Source organism: Hordeum vulgare, chromosome 2H, assembly GCF_904849725.1.
Source record: "Hordeum vulgare subsp. vulgare chromosome 2H, MorexV3_pseudomolecules_assembly, whole genome shotgun sequence".
NCBI lineage: Eukaryota > Viridiplantae > Streptophyta > Magnoliopsida > Poales > Poaceae > Hordeum > Hordeum vulgare.
The window spans coordinates 570,004,004-570,011,591 of NC_058519.1; positions in this window are offsets into that span (position 1 = coordinate 570,004,004).

Consider the following 7,588-nt stretch of genomic DNA (forward strand, 5'->3'; position numbering starts at 1 on the left):
TCGATGACCATGAAATGGATGAATCAAAGAGTCATGTACCTCTGTTTTAAGCTTCCACTTTATGTTGCTTAGAAGAAAAATGATAGATTTAGTTTGTTTTCCCTCTTTCCTGTTTTAGCGTCCCGGAGAAAAGTACCCCGAAAATAAAAGTTCTCCGATGGTCCTGAAAATCTAGTATGATTTTTTCTGGAATATATGAAAAATACTAGGACAGAGAGCTGGCCAGGGGGCCACACCAGTGGGCCACAAGCCCTGTCACCGCGGCCACCCCTCCTGGCCGCGGCAAGCAAGCTTGTGGGGCCCACAGTGACCCCCTCCACTCATTCCACCTCGCATCCTCTTCCTCTACCTCCAGAAAAAATTGTTTCGCAGCTCAAACCCGTGTTCTTGCTCATTTGGCTGTGATTTTCGATCTCCTTGCTCAAAGCACCATTCTCCGAACCGTTTTGGGGAAATTACTCCTTGGTAAGTGACTCCTCCATTGGTCCAATTAGTTTTTGCTCTAGTGCTTTATCCTTCGCGTATTCTTGCTACCTTGGTGACCCTGTTCTTGAGCTTGAAATGTTCATTTTAGCTTGTCCCAAGTAGTTTTAGCGCGTGATACGGTCCCTAGACACTAGTAGGAGTAGTTGCTACAAGGTGTGGTTGGTCTTTATTCACTTTTCTCTTGAACTTCAAAATTTCAGCAAAAAGAAATTATGTTCAGGAGGAAGTTTCATGGTGGTTCCTCAAGTAAGAAGGGTCCCCGTCTTTCTATTCGGGAGCCCGAACCTTATCAACTAAGGGACGCACCGGCACAACCATGTGAATGGCCTTCCGATGAGTTCATGATCGAAGCAGGCTTCAAGGATGAGTTTGATACACTTGTCCGCAATGCCGGGTTAGAAGAATTCCTCTCAGATAAATGTGAACAGTATGCTCTGCTCACTGCCTCTTTCGTGCGTAGATTTAAATTTTTAGTTGGTCGTGACTCATCCATATTGTTTGATCTGTATGATAAATCCTACGCCATGGATTTGGAAGATTTCAATAGGATTTGCAAAATACCCAATGGGGGTAATCTTAAAGATCCTGCTAAGTCTTCGGTTAGAGATTTTTTTTTTCTCTAGTATATATGTTGGAGAAACTAGAGACATCACGCAAGCTACCATAGGAAGCATTCATTTCCCTGCCTTGCACTACTTTGCCCTCTTTATAGGTAGATGCATTAATGGTAAGGTTGAACATTGTCACCTATGCGCATCCGACCTTAGTATCCTTAAGAGCGCAGTTACGGGTGACAAAAGCTTCAACATGGGAGCTATTATAGCAAGGAGGCTGAATAAGAACGCTATTGAGGGAGATTTCTTTGGCGGCATCTATGCCACTCGCATAGCAAATTTTCTTGGAGTACCCGTCCGCGCAGGAGATCCCCCGCTCCATACAGCTTTCCTTGACCGTGTCGCTATGACACGCTACCAGTTCCTTGAGAGTGATGATGAATCCCTCCTATATCGGTTGATATTTAACCGGCAGCGTGTTTTCCATATTACCCTTCCTGCTCCTGCTTTCTTTGACTTTCAGGTAAAACAGAGATACTACATAACCATAGGAGAGGCAGAGGAGTACGAGAGGGAGGCGACGGTTGCTCGTCTCCGTGAGGCAGCTATTCAGGCAGTGGCTGCAGCGCTCCCGTATAACCCCGATTATGATTTTGGATTTCGCCAGGACCGTCCTTGGGAGTAGACCAAGCTAGGACAAAAGCCTAAGCTTGGGGGAGTACATGTTCTCACCGACTTTACATTCATGCTTATGCATTCACCTTGTTAGCCGGTGTTTACACTTTGCCACTGTATTATCCATGCTAGTTTATTTTCGTTTTCTTGTTTTCTTGTTTTGTGTCCTTTTGAGAAAACCCAAAAAGATTTTCCTTTCTTCTTTTGCTTGTTGGTAGCTTTCCCATGTAAATAGTTTTCTTTTTCTTTGGGTCAAGGTAGAAGATATTGGTTACAATGTTTAGTGGCTCTTGTATGCATACCTATTTAGCTTTAAAAGAGCCATATTACTTTGTCTTCTCCTCTGTGTTTGCCTGCAGATTTCAGCTTAGTCCAATGCACAAGCACTCTTATTATTGTTCACATCGTTCGATCGTGCAAGTGAAAGGCAATAATGACGATATATGATGAAGTGACTGAGACTGGAAAAGCTGGTATGAACTCTATCTATTTTGTTTTTGTAAATATGACTAGCTTGTCGTTCCAGATTCAGCTTTGTTGAGAGAGAACCATGTTTGCAATGACAACTTAGAGATCATAGTTTCTGATGCCGTGCTTAATTAGCTAGGAGCTCATAATGGTTTGTCTTGAATGCCAATATAGATTTTGAGATGACTATGATGTAGTATGATAGGATGGTATTCTCCTTTGAATGATTCAAGTGGCTTGACTTGGCGCATGTTCATGCATGTAGTTGAAACAAAATCAACATAGCCTCTATGATGTTCGTGTTCATGGTGATTTATATCATGTTCATGCTTTCACTCCATGTTAGTCAAACTCATTGCATCTTGATGACTGTTGTCGCTCTCTAGTTGGTCACTTCCCAGTCTTTTGCTACCCTTCACTTGTACTAAGCGGAATACTGCTTGTGCATCCACTTCCATAAACCCAAAAGTATTTCCATGAGAGTCCACCATACCTACTTATTTGTGGTATTTACCTGCCGTTCCAAGTAAATTTGCATGTGCCATTCTCTAAACCTTCAAGAAATAATCTGTTTTGCATGCCCGAACCGCTCATGTGGTGACAGGGGGCTATTGGTATCTTCCATGTTAGGCGTGTTATCCTCGACATGTGTTTATTCACTGTCATTCACGAGAAAGTGGCCGGTAATTGGAATGCCCGGTTCCACGCTTAAATCGAAAACATAATTGTAAAACAAGACTCCCCCCCGGATTGATGTTAGTATGGACGGTACCCGAGGATTCGGCTAGCCGTGGAGTGTGATTGATTGGTGGTGGGGGAGTTAAAACTTTACTTTTCTCTTTGGGAACCGCCTATAGCATGAATAGCGTGGAAGATATTGAGAACTCTTGGTCATTGCGTTGGCAATGAAAGCATGCCACCCAAAATTATTATCTCTGTTTTCAAAGCTTGAGCTCTGGCACCTCTGCAAATCAATGCTTCCCTCTGCGAAGGGCCTGTCTATTTATTTTCCTATTGAGTCATCCTCTTCCTATATAAGCACCAATTAGAGAGCACCTCTGTCATTTTTATGCTTTGCTTTTGATTGATATTGAGTATGACTATGACTGGATCTTCGTTGCTATGAATTACAATGTTTAGTCAGCCCTTGATCTTTGAAAGTGCTCTGCATTTATGTTTTGCGGTCTCAGAAAGAACTAGCGAGATACCACCTATTCATATTGCTTCATGCTTGTTTTGATTGAATTGTTGGTATCTGAAACTCATTATTATTTGCTCGCTAGCTAATTATGCCATTGATATTAGTTATCGTGAGACCTTTGTGTCACTTGCTTATGTGGTTAACTTGTGATCTTACTGAAATTCTGGTTATGAGTTAGACATAGTTGCAACAACAAGATCAAACAGAGTTTGTCAAAGTGTTTCCTTCTCTCTCAGTTTGTCAACTTAGTTGCTTGAGGACAAGCAAGGTTTTAAGCTTGGGGGAGTTGATACGTCTCCATCGTATCTACTTTTCCAAACTCTTTTGCCCTTGTTTTTGACTCTAATTTGCATGATTTGAATGGAACTAACCCGGACTCATGCTGTTTTCAGCAGAATTGACATGGTGTTGTTTTTGTGCAGAAATGAAAGTTCTCGGAACGTCCTGAAAATTTACGGAGAATTTTTTAGGAAAATATGAAAAATACATGCGCAAAGATCCACCTGAGGGGATGGGCCAGTGGGCCACAAGCCCTGTTGCCGCTCCCCCTGGCCGCGGCAACCAAGCTTGTGGGGTCCACGTGGGTCTGCCGCCCCCAACTCCAGCTCTATAAATTCACTTTCGTCCCAAAAAAAATCAGAAGAGAAGATTTCATCGCGTTTGCGATACAGAGGCGCCGCCACATCCTGTTCTTCATCTGGAGGACAGATCTGGAGTCCGTTTTGTGCTCCGGAGAGGGGAAATCATCGCCATCGTCATCATCAACCTTCTTCCCTCTCCAATTCCATGAAGCTCTTCATCATTCGTGAGTAATCAATTCGTAGGCTCGCTGGGCGGTGATGAGTAGGATGAGATCTATCATGTAATAGAGTTAGTTTTGACGGGGATTGATCCCTAGTATCCAGTATGTTCTGAGATTGATGTTGCTACTACTTTGCCTTGCTTAATGCTTGTTACTAGGGCCCGAGTGCCATGATTTCAGATCTGAAATTATTATGTTGTCACCAATATATGTGTGTTTTAGATCCGATCTTGCAAGTTGTAGTTACCTACTATGTGTTATGACCCGGCAACCCCGGAGTGACAATAACCGGAACCACTCCCGGTGATGACCATAGTTTGAGGAGTTCATGTGTTCACCAAGTGCTAATGCGTTGTTCCGGTTCTTTATTAAAAGGAGAACCTTAATATCCCGTAGTATCCTTTTGGACCCTGCTGCCACGGGAGGGATGGACAATAGATGTCATGCAAGTTCTTTTCCCTAAGCACGTATGACGACACACGGAATGCATGCCTACATCACATTGACGAACGGGAGCTAGCCACATATCTCTCCGTGTTATAACTGTTGCATGATGAATGTCATCCAAACGAATCACCGACCAATTGCCTACGAATTTGTCCTACTGCTGCTGTTACTTGTCTTGCTTTGCTGCTGTTACTACTGTTGCTGCTATTGATACTTGATACTGCTGCTACTTGCTATTGTTGCTACTTGCTACTGCTGTCACTATTGCTGTTCCTTGCCACTGTTGTTACTCGTTACACTGCTGCTACCTGCTATAATACTTTTTCTCGCGCCGTTGACGGGAAAGAATATTTTCTGTCCACGGTCAACTTCTGGCGCCATTGATACAACAGTTAGGAATAGTCTGCCTTGTCACCAGATAGTTTCTGGCACCGTTGCTATCATACTACTTTGCTACTGATACTTTGCTTGCAGATACTAATCTTTCAGGTGTGGTTGAATCCGACGCATTAAGCTGCTAATACTTGAGAGTATCCTTTCACTTCCTGAAGGGCGAACCAACAAATTTGGGTTGAATACTCTACGCTCGAAAACTGTCGCGAACCCACGCGCTGGTGGGCCATTGCAAGACAATTGCTAATTGTTGAGCAACTGGGAGCAGTTCTGGCTTCGTTGCCGGGGAGGCATCAAGTCAGGAACACGTCAACAACATTTCTCTAGTGTCGTTGCCGGGGACTGCTAGCAATCACCATGATAGGTCTTCGTGTGCGTAGGAAATTTTTTGTTTCCCATGCGACGTTCCCCAACAGCCCGTTGAGCGGACGCTATGGAGCCACAGCGGACAGTTCCTCACGTCGATCAGACGCTGTCCTCACGGGAGCGGTGGAGTGCAATGCAAACCGCCATTGCCTTCTCCACTCCATAGGGGAAAACCCTCGAGTCGATGGATCCGGTCTGGTCGGAGTCGGATCTGCTGCCCTCCATGCCGGAGAAGGCAGGCGATCATCGGAGATGAGATAGCATGATGGATGGGAGTGGATGGAAGTGAAGTGAAGTGGCTTGGTTTTGGTCCGGCGAACGAATGAGGACGAATATACGTGGGATCAATGCGGGCCAGTGCGAGCTAGGTGGGCGTATCCGGGTGCGCCCGAGCTCCCCCATATCCTCTTCATATTTGGGATGGATATGAGGGGTGTCGGTAAGCCCGGGCGTTTAAGGCCCATTTGAGGAGTCCGACTAGGTGAATATTTTGTGACGAGTGAGTGATCGGGTGGCCTGTACGAACGTTTGAGACGGGTATGAGGGGTCCGGTCGTAGATGCTCTTAAAGCATATACAATCGTACTTTGCAAATCCGACCTCTCAAACGCCCGCGGACATGTACACATACACTCACTAGTCAAGCCTCAAATTTGCATGCTCACAACCAAACACCTCAAATATCATATCTCAAATCCATACAAACTCATGTAAATATTACATTGTTGTATTACACACATCGTAGAGCTACTCCATCACTGCTGACATGCCATCAGACTAACAAAATTTGATAAGTTTGATTATGGTGGAGATCATCCACGACTGCCCTTGCCCTTCCCGGAGCCCTTGTCGTCCACGCGGAAGTTGCGGTCGAAGACGCAATAGGTATCGAGCCGGATCTACTCGTCGTCGGAATTGTTCTCGCCCTTCCCCTTCTTCGTGGCAGTCCGGCCATTTAATGGACCACCCGATTCTACTCTTGGTAAAGGGCACGCATGTTTCTTCGATGTTGTTTCTTGAAAACGCGAGTGTGTGTGGCTTCCTCATTTGCGTTTAGCGCAACACCGCATCAGCCACCTCCGCCGCCGCCAGTTCCTGTGCAGTACGGGCTTCGACGGCCCTTAACCTCTCCTTCCCACAGCAGACATCATGTTTCCGGTGGGACTCATAGAGTCACAGTTTGTCGAACCGGTGATGTGGAAGGATAGATTTCCGACTGTCGATAATCCAGCCCAGCGGATCCAAGCGCCCGTTGAGCTGATGTTATGAAGTCGCGCTGGACAGATCCTGCCGTTGGTCGGGTGATGTCCTCGTACGAGCTGTGGAGTGCAATGCGGACTGTCATTGCCTCCTCCAACCCGCAGGTATACCTGGCCATGGGCAGCACGTCCGGACGACCCGACCCGACACAAAAATCCCGGGCCGGGCCGGGCCTAAACATGCCATCGGGCCAGGCTCGGGCCTAGAATTTGAGCCCGACGCTCAGGTCGGGCTGGTCCGGTCGGGCCAAGTCGGGCTTTTTCGGGTTCGGGCCCAATATTGAGACCCGATGGTCGGGTCGGGCCGGGCTCCGGCCTGGGTTTTCGGCACCGAGCTTTTTTGGCCCAGCCCAATGTATGCCCACGTATACCCGTAGGGGATGAGCTAGTCCACGGATACAATTGGTCAGAGTCTGCTCCGCTGCCCGCCATGCCGAAGATCGCCAGAGGTGAGCTTGGATGGCAGATGAAAGTGGAGTAAAATGCTTAGCGTTTAATCCGGCGAGCGGATGGAAACGAATATATATGAGATTGATACAGGTCAGCATGGGCTAGGCCGACGTGATGAGCGTGCCCGAACACCATATATCCGTCCAATATTTGGCCTCTATATGAGGGGTGTCAATCGGCCCGACCGTTTGAGGCTCGTTTGAGGCGCTCAACTGAGTCGATGTTTCATGACCTATACGTGACATGGCAGCCCGTCCGAACATTTGAAACGGATATGAGGATACGGTTATAGATGTTCTTACTATTTTTCTTAATGAAATGCTCTTACTGCTTCGTGCAATCACCACTCGCACAAACCAAGAACAGCAACTAAGTAAATGGACCGGCCGAACCAACCACAGTGCATCCGATTTTTCGAGCAGGTTCCTGACCGGGTCTATTCCGATTTTTTTTCTTGTCCTCTTGTTTTGTACTTTTTCTTTTCAAAA